The sequence below is a fragment of the Pelobates fuscus genome, chromosome 13 (genome assembly GCF_036172605.1).
Source record: "Pelobates fuscus isolate aPelFus1 chromosome 13, aPelFus1.pri, whole genome shotgun sequence".
In the NCBI taxonomy this organism is placed as follows: domain Eukaryota; kingdom Metazoa; phylum Chordata; class Amphibia; order Anura; family Pelobatidae; genus Pelobates; species Pelobates fuscus.
Genome location: NC_086329.1, coordinates 73901581 through 73915650, shown reverse-complemented (window position 1 = coordinate 73915650; position 14070 = coordinate 73901581).

The window sequence follows — 14070 nt, the reverse complement described above, 5'->3', positions numbered from 1 at the left end:
CACAACACATACACACACACACGACACATACACACACACATACACATACATACACACACACGACACATACATACACACACACACGACACATACATACACACACACACACGACATACATACACACACACAACACACATACAGACACAAATACAGACACATAGATACACACACACGACACATACATACACACACACACACGACACATACATACACACACACACACGACACATACATACACACACACACACACGACACATACATACACGACACATACAGACACATGACACATACAGACACACACAACACACATACATACACACACACACACATACATACATACACACACACACAACACACATACAGACACAAATACAGACACAGATACACACACACACGACACATACAGACACACACGACACATACACACACACAGACACACATACATACATACACACACACACGACACATACAGGAACACATACACACAAGACACATACATACAGACACACACAAGACACACATACCAACAGACAGTCACACATACATACACACACACAAGACACACATATATACAGACACACACACACACACACACAAGACATACATACAAAGACACACACACACACATTATATTTAAGTCACCCTCCTGTTTCCTACCTTTTAGATTCAGGAGGGTGACTTTCCCTGGGGTCCAGTGGTGGCTCAGGTGGATGGGAGTCAGAGTTCCCACTCTGACTCCCTGGTCTTCCTCCCGCGCGGCTCTCAGGGTTAGCTGGGAGGAGTGATGTGCAGTCACTTCCTCCCAGCTCTGCGATGTCATCACAGGGGGCCCGGTCGCGCTGTTAAAGCGCCCAGCGCTGACCGAGCCCCCTCACAATCCACATCCATCGGGTGGCCCTGACAGCATGGGCCACCCGATGGACCCCTCCATATGCAGCCCCGGCGGTTTGCCGCGCGGGCCGGAGCCGCAATTTGTCACGGCGGTACCCAGTCGCAGGGGTACCGCCGGCTCGCACCCGCCCGCCCGTCCGCCCGGTCGTGAGGTCGTCAAAACCTGGAAATCCCTACCGCCCACCTGAAATCCTAAAACGCCCACTAGTGGGCGGTAGGGACCAGGTTGACGACCCATGGACTAAATTAAGATAAATCCTTATACAATATTATTATATACCCTGCTTCTCATATCCACACTTGTGTTACTTCTTCTAAAACTACCATTGTAGTACTTTCTGTTTATGCACTCCTGTCTTAGTCTTCAGCACATATTATCAACATTAATGATAATATGAAATTGATTAACCAGAAAGAGAACATTTAGTTTTGCTAGCTGTCAAGAATGCATACATCAAAGTAGCTGAATATTTATGCCCCCTGTTTGTAGCTTTGGTGCCTATTAATGTATTACATATTTCAGTCTATGTTCTGTGGCCTGACAACACGATACCTGTCTGGTATCTATTATAAGCCATCTTAATGCAAGCACCATGTGTAAGTGCACTGCGTATATGTATACTTAGAGGTGACTTCTGCTTGTTTGTATTATATGTGTCTAATCTCATTGTGACATACAGGAACCCTAAAACTCTCTAGATTTGCGATTTCTTAAGATGTATGATGTAGTTTTCCTTGTTTTTGTACAAGCCTTGTAATTTAGTTTATCAACATTCCAGAATTCCATATTATTCACATCTGGCCTCTTTCATTTGGTCTTTGTATTGGTACCAAGTGACCTTATGGTGTTAAAATAATAGTAATCAAACCCAAGAGTATACACTACCACCCCCTGTGTAGAGTGTTTAGGTTTAAATATCTAATAATTAAATGTACTTTCAGAGAATCATTAGCAGTATGGCAAAAAAGGAGGGGTTATGGTACAAGTAGTCATTGCGTGGCTTCCCCTTTTTCTGTCAACCCAAGTGATGGCCGGCGAAAATGTAAGACTATTGGGTGGACTCCCACCATGAATTTAACTCCACCTCTTTCCATTGCAAACCCCACCTCCTGACCTGTTTAACACAGTCTGTTTAACCTATGTATTTCCCCCTTGATCCAATTAGATGGAGAAGCATAAATGTTGGCAAAGGAAACCAATTTACATTTATGTAATCATGTCTTAAAAACATATATAAATATTGATTGATCTTCTCACTTCTCCTGGGTGGTATGTTTTTTCCTCATTCTCGGGTCCTCTACCAGAGGCCTGGGAGTTTGAGGGTTGTGCGCAGTATCATATCTGTTCCTAGAACTGCACTCTTCTGGACAAAGATCTAAGATGTCCCACCTAGAATCTGTTGAAGCCACTCCCCAAACTTGGGAGTCACAGCCCCTAGTGCTCCTATCACAACTGGGACTACTACTGCCTTCACTTTCCACATCCTTTCTAGATCTTCTTTCAATCCTTGGTATTTCTCCACCTTCTCATGTTTCTTCTTCCTGATGTTATAGTCACTGGGTATTGTCATATCCACCACAACTGCAGTCTTCTGTTCCTTGTCTACCACCATGATGTTGGGTTGATTGGCCAGCACTTGCTTGTCTGTCTGGATCTTGAAGTCCCACAGGATCTTAACCCTGTCATTCTCGACTACCCTTTGTGGTATCTCCCATCTGGACTTATCATGCACCATGAGGAGGAACAAAAACGGACTACAGAAGATATATATATATATATATATATATATATATATATATGTGTGTGTGTATGATCACTTCCTGAAAGCAAGGCATCCGTTAAATAAATACAATTTAAAAAAAATTATATAACCCTAAAATAAAACCTCTGCCTTCAATAGCCATAATGAGTTCATTGACATTGAAACCTCTTTTGCGATAAATAATACATCTTCATTAAAACAGTCTGACAAAATAATTGCAGTCGGGGCACAAGAGAAATAGTATGACAATCAGACAGACTCACATCCTACTCAAATTATAAAAATAAATGTACAGATTTTGTACATCTTTGTAAATGTTTAGATACATATTTTTACCAAATTTTTGTATCCCATCCATATGCGGTTAGGCATCTCACAGAAACTTGTGACAAGCTTAAACGCCCCCCCTCTCCAAAACCTTAGTATTAATTTACACAACTACAATGTAATTTAGAACAAGAACTATTTTTCTTAAATACACACACTAATTTCTAAATACATTACTCTGAGTATTATTGCTGTGGAGCTCTCTTGGTACTCAGACAACCAACAATACGGAGCTCCTTCAAAAGAGGGACAGAAAGATTAGGACTCAAAACATCTTATATAGGGACACTTGGGAGGTATGCCATATTCTCAGTTGTCAGACAGTCATTCTTTCCAAAGTAATGTTGTATTATGTCTCATTGTGTTTTATGATGGGAGGGGATGTGGATACTGCTTCTCATATAAACAAAGACACTACAGGCCACAACTGTTAGAAATCATGTTGGTAACTGAGAATGATATCCAGGTCAGAGGTAACGAGGAAAAATAGAAAGGGCAAGGCTGTATAGAAGACTACTAAAAAATATGATAACAATTACATAGTAACTCTACAACCTTTTGCCTTTATATATTAATTTCTAAATCTTTAACAATGAAACTAGAAATGTCCTAATCCTTAAAGGACCACTCTAGTGCCAGGAAAACATACTCGTTTTCCTGGCACTAGAGTGCCCTGAGGGTGCCCCCACCCTCAGGGACCCACTCCCGCCGGGCTCTGGGGGGAGGAAGGGGTTAAACTTACCTCTTTCTCCAGCGCCGGGCGGGGAGCTTTCCTCCTCCTCTCCTTCTTCCTCGCGACGTCATCGGCTGAATGCGCATGTGCGTCAGGAGCCGCGCTCGCATTCAGCCGGTCGCATAGGAAAGCATTTACAATGCTTTCCTATGGACGCTTGCGTGCTCTCACTGTGATTTTCACAGTGAGAAGCACGCAAGCGCCTCTAGCGGCTGTCAATGAGACAGCCACTAGAGGATTTGGAGGCTGGATTAACCCTCAGTATAAACATAGCAGTTTCTCTGAAACTGCTATGTTTATAAAAAAAAAAGGGTTAATCCTAGAGGGACCTGGCACCCAGACCACCTCATTAAGCTGAAGTGGTCTGGGTGCCTAGAGTGGTCCTTTAAACTCCTACACAACCAGTAATGTAGTATTAACAAAGCTGGTTGACCTGTTAAGTTAAGTCTCTGTGGTGGTCTTCAAAATCATGTGATAAAAGGAATTTTACCTACAGACTGCTGTTTACTAGTATCAAACCAGTGCTGCACTCTCCTACAACTGGTGTGCTGAACTTTCTCCAGCACACCTGATACTACACAAGGTTCCAGTAATTTATTGGATGCTGGCTAAGAAGTCTCCAGTCTTCTTGACATCAGGCGCTGTGCTGGACTATGTCCATTCCTTCAGTTGGCAAATTCCTCTGTCATGCATAACTTTCTTGTACAGATTCTTTTCTGTCTTAACGGTGGATTCAGCCCTACCATTAACTTGTGGATGTCTTTGAGAAGGAGGTAATATGTTAAAAAAAAAAACAATCAGGTGGAAACCGTCTGAACTGCTTACTTGCAAACAGAGGTCCATTATATGAGATCAGTCTATCTGGCTGACTGTAACATGCAAACTGTACCTTGCAAAGCCTGATTGCAGTGTCAGCCAAGAGAATATCAATTTCCCAGAAAATACAAGAATGATCAACAAATAGATAACATGACTGCCCTACATAGTTGAATAAGTCCGTGCTTATGATTTGCCATGGCTGCATAGGAAGAACATCAGACATCATTAGTTCAACTTCTCTTTGTTGTGCTCTAGCATATTGACTGCAAGTTGACAAGGACTGACAAAGTCTAGGATCTCGTTTTGCATGTTGGGCTAGTACTAAGTATCGTGTGACTGCCTATAACAAACTTTTCAACCAATGTGTCTGGAATGAGGTGGGTCAGCATTTTGCCCATAATAATTTTGGAATGATGACCCTTGGTCCATTGTACAGTATGCCATTCTCAATGTGGATTTCAGCTATGAATGTCCATTCTTACTCGCAACGATGCCTCTTCCCTTAGATCTGTCCACCCAGCCAGAACAATAGACTTCAAACTATCATCAAGTTCTGTGTGCTGACAGATCTTCAGGAGCCTTGGGTCTATGACATTTAAATAGTCAGCATAAGCAATTTGGATTAATTAGAAAATTTCCTGCTGAAACCTGAAAATACTCAGCAGATTTTGCTCTGCTGAGTATATTACTGATGTTGCTTTTCAATGCCAGGTTTATAGACCATATTAAGGCAGTAATTCTGCAAGAAATCTCTAAAGGCATTTGGGTGTACGTAGAAGTGACTTCTTGAAAAAAAAAAGATCAATTGTTTATAGTCCATTAGTTTTGCTCTCTTGTGGTTAGCACCCTAGAAGCTAATGCAAAAGGCTTACACTCCTGCATTAAGCAACATCCAAGTTCACCTTTCCTAGCTTTTCCTAGCATTAAATAGTGGCGGTGTATCAGTAACTGAGCATATCATGTCCAGCACTCTGGAACCCAATAACAAACTGCATCCTTGTCTGGACATCTCCTCAAAGGCTCACACACCTTTGAAAGGCATGCAGGGATTTGGCTATGTAAGCAACAAATTCACTAAAGCTTTGCAGAGATTTTGCATTGTTTGGTTGTGGCATCTCCAATTTGGTTCTGATCTTTTCAAGGTCAACTTTCAAACCATCTGAGGATAATATGTGCCGATGGAAGCAAATGTCTTTTTATTATTATTATTGCCATTTATATAGCGCCAACAGATTCCGTAGCGCTTTAAAATATTTTGAGAGGGGGGATGTAACAATAAATAGGCCAATTACAAGAAAACTTACAGGAATAATAGGTTGAAGAGGACCCTGCTCAAACGAGCTTACAGACTATAGGAGGTGGGGTATTAGAAACATTAGGACAGGAAATATCAAGTAGGAGTGGAGCAGAGCTGGAGGAGAGAGCAAAGCACTGTCCCATAGGAAAGAGCAAGAGACAGGTATGTAAAGTAGAGATTACTCTGGGAGGCCATAAGCTTTCCTGAAGAGATGGGTTTTAAGGCCCTTCTTAAATGATTGAAGACTAGGGGAGAGTCTGATGGCGGTAGGCAGGCTATTCCATAGGAGAGGAGCGGCCCGCGAGAGGTCCTGCAAGCGCGAGTTGGTCGTACGGTGTGCTAGCAGCGGTTAGGAGGTGGTCACGGGCATAGCGGAGGTTACGAGGAGGGGCATACCTATGGATCAGTGAAGAGATATAAGAGGGGCTGGCATTGTTCAGTGCTTTAAATGTATGGGTTAGCACTTTGAATTGACTCCTATAGGATACAGGGAGCCAATGTAAGGACTGGCAATGGGGCGAGGTGTGAGAGGACCGACTAGAGAGGAAAATCAGTCTAGCTGCAGCATTCATTACAGACTGTAGCGGGGCAATACGGCTTTTGGGGAGACCAATCAGGAGAGGATTACAGTAATCCATGCGGGAAATTACTAGAGGATGGACAATCTCCTTGGTAGCATCTTGCGTAAGAAAGGGGCGGATGCGGGCTATGTTTTTGAGTTGGAACCTACAGGACTTGGCAACAAACTGGATGTGAGACTCAAAGGTGAGACCAGAGTCAAGTATGACGCCAAGACAGCGCGCTTGCAGGGATGGACTTATGTGGATATCACTGACTTGAAGGGAGAGCGAGAGAGGAGGATCAGTATTAGGAGGAAGAAAGACAAGGAGCTCAGTTTTAGAGAGATTGAGTTTCAGAAAGCGGGAGGACATCTAGTCAGAGATGGAAGAAAGGCAAGCAGTGACCCGTTGCAGGACAGCAGGGGAGAGGTCTGGGAGGAGAGACATATCTGGGTGTCATCAGCGTACAGGTGGTAGTGAAATCCAAATGAGGTAATAAGTTTGCCAAAAGAGGCAATATAAAGAGAAAATAGAAGGGGGCGAAAGACAGAGCCACGGGGGACTCCAACTGAGACAGGACGAGGGGAGGAGGTATCATTAGAAAAGGAGACACTGAATGAGCGTTGGGAGAGATAGGAGGAAAACCAAGAAAGGACAGAGTCACAGAGACTGAGCGATTGAAGAGTTTGAACTTGTATTGTCATTTATTTTTAAGCTAAGTCTCAGTTTGAGTTACCTACAATTGTCCATCAATCCCAGCAGCTTACGGTCAAGATGATATTCTGTTTCCGCATCTGTATCACCACAGATGACTAGTATGTCATCACCTGTTGGCTTAATACAATACCATACTTCAAGTGCCACAGAAACAGCAAAAGCTAATTTGAGCAACTTCTTCCTGCCCCATAGGATCCAGAACATTGTCATGTAATTTTATTTTTATTACTGGTATTTATAAAGTGCCAACAGATTCCTCAGTACTGTACAATTAGTGGAGAAAGTACAATTAACACAGACAGGTACAAGAGGTAGAGAGAGCCATGCCTGTAGCTGATATCTAGCCATTGAAGCTCTTTTACAAAGTGCTTAGCTAGATAGCCCATGAGCTTACAATCTAAAGGATACAGTGGGGATTTGAGACAAGAAGTAGCAGGGGATGCTTTCATCATCCAATTTAAATTGTGTCAAATGCATCAACAATTGTGAACATCTGTGTCCTAACAAGCTTGTACAAGACATCCTAAAGCATAGGTATTATGTAATGAGGATGGAATGGAGCTTTCATGGCACAGATGCAACTGGTCCATGAAATACACAATCATATTCTTTTCAAATCAGTTGTTTTGCTAGGGGCCCTTTAAAATTATAGATGAGTGAATTAGTCCCAGTTCACAGGTTGAACCAGACAACCATAGCTTCTGGCTTGCTACTGCAATTTCAAACTATGTCTGTCTATGAACCTTACAATTTAACTGGAACAAGCTCAGATATCTCATCAGCTCACCTGAATACAACTTTTAGAAAATGGTCCTAGAATTTGACATACTGAGCACCAGCACATAAGTGTCTCGTGGCTGCTCCTAAGCCAGCCATCAATCACGGATAATTACTAATGCAGTATGTCCTCTGGAGAAATGACTAAGAAGGGTAGACTGCAAATACTAAAGAGATAGTTATTATAAAACCATTCTCTCTTGAAGTCAATGTGGCGAAACCGACATCGCCACGTGTCCTTGGAGGGGCTGCTTGCCCTCCTCTTGCCTTTAGACTATGGCCCCTGTTCTTTTTCCCTGCAGAAAGGTTGGTTTGTGCCTTTCTGTGGACTGTTAAAGCCATGCTACCCCAGATAGCTATGCCATGGAGCCCAGCCGTATACTGAAAGACTGTATGAAAGACGTTGGCTCCATGGCGATTGAACTATATGTATGTGATCTGAGCGCCATCCGGTAAAATTGTGCGCTCAGATCTAAGCTATCTGGGGATAGGTAGAATGTCTGTATTTTATATAATAAATGTAACCTTGTGTATTTTATTGTATTTTACTGTCTTTTTACTGCCATGTGCTTAATGGAGTTTTGCCTCTGTCCTTGGAGATAATTGAATTACTTCTCAATTATCTCCAGGATAGAAGACTCTGTGGAACTGGTTTTGGGCAGAAAAGCCATGCTGCATTTGGTCACAAAGGACTTCGATCTATCTTTTGAACCAATGGACCAATTTGGATGATTTTGACATATACAAACACAAAGATAAAGCACCGCACTTACAGCAGCAGTAGCTTAGTATCCAACAGCTTAAAATACATAGTAAAAACAAAGAAAATGTTACCTGCGCTCTGGCCTAAAATCCCATGTGCATTTAAACGAAATGGAGGCTCTTTAGTTTTATTCCAATGGCCATTTGAATATATAAGCTCACCAGGCAGCCACGTCAAGGCAAGCCTCAATAGGTGAGTTCCTACACTAGCCATTAGATATGCTGATATCAGCCAAGAATCTCCAGTGGGACAGGAAGGGGTATTTTATAAACCCTTTAACATTTAACCCTTTATAGGGCTTCTACACATACAATAAACTTTGCTGATATCAGACAAAGTGAGACAAAAGGGGGTGTTTTATAAACCCTTTAACATTTAACCCTTTATAGGGCTTCTAAACATTCAAAGGGTTTATAAAACACCCCTTTCTGGTGGTGGTCCTGCGAGGATCCCCAGCGGCAGTATGTATCCCAGGGAGCTGAAGGTGCAGTCCTTCCTCCCCAGCGGCAGAGTGAGTTACAGGGAGCCAAAGGTGTTGTCCTTCCTCCCCAGCGGCAGTGTGTACCCCAGGGAGCTGAAGGTGTCGTCCTTCCTCCCCAGCGGCAGTGTGCATCCCAGGGAGCTGAGGGTGTCGTCCTTCCTCCCCAGCGGCAATGTGTATCCCAGGGAGCTGAAGGTGCCGTGCTTCCTCCCCAGCGGCAGTGTGTATCCCAGGGAGCTGAAGGTGTCGTCCTTCCTCCCCAGCGGCAGTGTGTACCCCAGGGAGCTGAAGGTGTCATCCTTCCTCCCCAGCGGCAGTGGGTGTCGGAGGGAGCTGAAGGTGTCGTCCTTCCTCCCCAGCAGCAGTGGGTGTCCCAGGTTGCTGAAGATGCCATCCTTCCTCCCCAGCGGCAGTGTGTATCCCAGGGAGCTGAAGGTGCCGTCCTTCCTCCCCAGCGGCAATGTGTATTACAGGGAGCTGAAGGTACCGTCCTTCCTCCCCAGCGGCAGTGTGTATCCCAGGGAGCTGAAGGTGCCGTCCTTCCTCCCCAACGGCAGTGTGTATTACAGGGAGCTGAAGGTGCCATCCTTCCTCCCCAGAAGCAGTATGTATCCCAGGGAGCTGAAGGGGCCATCCTTCCTCCCCAGTGGCAGTGTGTGTCCCAGGGAGCTGAAGGTGCCGTCCTTCCTCCCCAGCGGCAGAGTGTCCTGCAGGAAGCAGAGACCGTCGGTCTCGCACCCCAGCCGCAGAACAAAATATGGAAAGGGGAGACAGTTAGTCCCCCCCCCTCCACCAGCAGAGAGAGTATCAGGGAGAGGAGCTTGTTTCCCCTTCTCCCCAGCGGCAGCCTAACCCACCAAGGGGAGATGTTAAGCCCCAAAACTGTACAGATGGGACCGTAGTCTCTGCTCTTACAGCACAAGGGGTAGGGACGGTCTGTCCTGTTTCCCAGCCACAGAGCAGTGTATCCAGAGGGGAGATAATCGGTCTCCCCCTCCCACAACCAGGCTCCAACCAGGTTACTTCCGTAGTAGCGCTGGCACCAGGGCAGAGTACCGCTGGTCTCTGCCCACTCAGCAACCCACCAAGGCAGACTACCAGTTTCCCGTACAGCCGTGGTGAGGCACCTGGACATGGACAAGTTCCCACGTTATCCAGGTGGAGTAACCATTTATTGTGGGTGGGCTATACTGCTGTTTGTGCTTCGTGGGTGGGTTGCTGGACTAACCAGGGCACTGACCAGCAGGAGGTCAGATACCCTGTTAGTCTGGGGAGTAAAGGGGAGAAGTGTGGCGAAACCGACATCGCCACGTGTCCTTGGAGGGGGCTGCTTGCCCGCCTCTTGCCTTTAGACTATGGCCCCTGTTCTTTTTCCCTGCAGAAAGGCTGGTTTGTGCCTTTCTGTGGACTGTTAAAGCCATGCTACTGAAAGACTGTATGAAAGACTTTGGCTCCATGGCGATGGAACTGTATGTATGTGATCGGAGCGCCATCCGGTAATAATGTGCGCTCAGATCTAAGCTATCTGGGGATAGGTAGAATGTCTGTATTTTATGTAATAAATGTAACCTTGTGTATTTTATTGTATTTTACTGTCTTTTTACTGCCATGTGCTTAATGGAGTTTTGCCTCTGTCCTTGGAGATAATTGAATTACTTCTCAATTATCTCCAGGATAGAAGACTTGGTGGAACTGGTTTTGGGCAGAAAAGCCATGCTGCATTTGGTCACAAAAGACTTCGATCTATCTTTTGAACCAATGGACCAATTTGGATGATTTTGACATATGTTTGTATTTACTTTCAAAGTTATAAATATTGTGTAAAAACTGTATTCCTCTGCCTGTGATAATGAGATTACCCATTGTGTTCAGTAATCATATCACAGGCAGAGGGGAGGATTTTGTGTGGGAGTGTCTGTGTGCATTGTACGTGTGGATTGATTGGTTGTTATGTAATTTCTGTAAATTTCTGTGAAATCATTTTACATTAAGCATATGTCTTTGCATGAGTATAAATGCAAATATTAATAGAAATAGGTTAAACTCAATGGTAATCCCACAAGACATAAAATAAAATAAAGTCTGTATCAGTGCTTAGTTAATATACCCCTATTTTAAAACATAGGGGTCAATAAAGAAAATTGGTAAGTAAAGAGTTCCAATTTCAATCTTTGTGTGGATATTTTCAGGGATTGGTAACTGCAACAATAACCAATACTGGAAATCTGTGTCTTTACAAGTATCCAACCTTAAATAGAAAAGATACCGACATAGCGTAATTTTGTTACATTTTTATTTCCCATCCGAAAATAAGTAGAGTTTGAAGCAAATTTTTTTTTATAAATGTGGAGTTTGTATTTTTTTATTATTTTTATACTGCTCTTATTTGCTTGTTCTTATGTGTCATTTAGATATGTGAGACATCCTTAAGACATGAGATTAAGCTTTGTGTATTTATATTTTAGCATAATTCAAAATCTTATATAAGTGAAGTCTGTACCTTTAAATTGCTTTATATTGTAATTTTCTTATCCACTTGCTTTTTTGTACATCATTTATTTAAGATGTTTTTATACGTCATTTATTTCAGATGTTTTTAGGGTATGACACCAATTTTAGTGCAATTACTCTTGAACTGCTTTATATTGCATTTTATTTTCTGTACATTATTTGGAGATACGAGATAATCTTATCTGCTGTCCGACCATAATTTGGTGTAAGGGCAGAGAGGATTCTTCCAACTATCAGTAGATGCTATGCAATCATGGAATATGGAGAACTGTGGGATACATTAGGTACATAGCATAAACAGGCACTTTTTTTGACTGCTAGTGATCGGAATAATGATCCGTATTAGACTTATTGAAATCTAAAAATTGGCTGCAGAACCGGATAGTGATGAATTTCGATAGCACAGAATATGGAATATATAGATATCGCAATGAGCCACATCCTTAGTAGATCGAAACTGAGTGGTTCCGTTAGAAATAAAAGATTGTCTGTTTTAAATTATTTAATGCAGTTAATTGTTCACCTAGTTAATTTACGAATTTAGAACACAAATTCTGTATGTAATATTGATTTGTGATTTGTATCTTGACTGTATATGCACATTCATAATAATGAGAATTATAAAATATGACAGTTAATGTATATATGTGGTATCAAGGATGAAGATGGAACCATAATTATATACATGTAAAGACTTATTGGAAAATCAAAGACACCAGATGATTTTTCATTGAATGGTGTATATATATGACTACAATCCCCCAAAATACTTCATCTTGAGAAAGCCTGATCTAACGGGCGAAACGCGTGGATCGTGTTTTGGCGGGATTTTTTAATTTGCGGTGACTACAGCAGTATCGGTTAGCCGGCGTTCCTGTGAAGATTGATCCGAATGCACAAGATCGGTTTGGAAGTTTACATCCACGAAGCGGTAACAACCATCTTTCTGGCTTATACTCTGTACAACACACGCTTTTATTGTGAATCTTAGAAATAAGTTTCACAACACTTTATTGTAAGAGATCTTCTTATGGGGGATTTTCGTATGGGAAATAAAACTGTAACAAAATTACGCTATGTCAGTATAATTTCTATTTAAGGTTGGATACTTGTAAAGACACATATTTCCAGTATTGGTTATTGTTGCAGTTACCAATCCCTGAAAATACCCACACAAAGATTGAAATTGGAACTCTTTACTTATCAATTTTCTTTGTTGACCCCTATGTTTTAAAATAGGGGTATATTAACTAAGCGCTGATACAGACTTTAATTTATTTTATGTCTTGTGTGATGTTTTAAAACTTGGGAAGGTTTTTATTTTATCTAGCGGCTCTTAACATTAGAAATTAGAAATTCCAATGTGTGATTTATATCTATTTGCACTCTCTATAACTCCTGTAATCAAAGGTAATTGCACCAAGAGTAACCTGCTTCTTCCATGACAATCACATTGGAAGGTGTAGCTCAGGTCTCAAAAATATGGAGAAGAGAACAAGGCTGCCAAAAGGGGGCAATCTAAGCATATAACTCAAAACCAAAATAAAAGCAAACACATTTACTGTAAAACATAACATACCAATGCGTTAAGTAAGCAAAGTTAAAGGCGCACACACTAAAAAAAATATCTAAAAACATAGCCTATATTAAGACATCCCCCTGGGCACAGATCTGGAGATTTATGTATTAATAGCAATAAATTATTTATTACTTAGAAAAGGGCATGTGGTCCAACATTCTAAAATGCAATCTGAATTCAATATGACCAGAATGGTAAGGTTATATGGATTTGCTTATTTAATTTGGATGCACTTCCCCATTTCACTGTGTCAATTATTTTCCTCCTCAATAGTCTTGCACCACATTTGTACTTCACAGAACAATCCCAATTACTACAGAACAAATATATTGCCAAAAAAACAAAACATCAAAGCAAACGCATAACCGTTTCGAAATCAGTGATTCACTACTTTTACAACTTTTTTTTCTTCATTATTATTTATTTATGTTAACATTTCAGAAAAATACAATTCCAGCACGGAATAAATTGTGACTTTTTTATTCATTTTTCCTGGGTATAAATGTGATTTTAAGCAAAATTTCAGAAAAGTCAATGACGTGCTTTACTTTGGAACTTGTATATTGCTAAACACGGCACCAGACAGCAATTTTGTTAGAGGAGTCCTTTAGGGCAAGATTGGTGTTTACAGCTAACTAGATAACGGATACCCCAGATGTCTGCGAATTGCTTTTCCCATGATGCTAAGCCAGTCGTTATTGTGGCAGAGGGCACTGTGACAAAGTACCATACCAACCACAAATATTATGACACAGACTACATATCTGTGGCAGCCAATGAGTGGAAAAAATATTGGGAATGTAGTCTTCTAACAGATGGAGATTGGAGAGCTGTGTCATAGAAAGCTCGAGT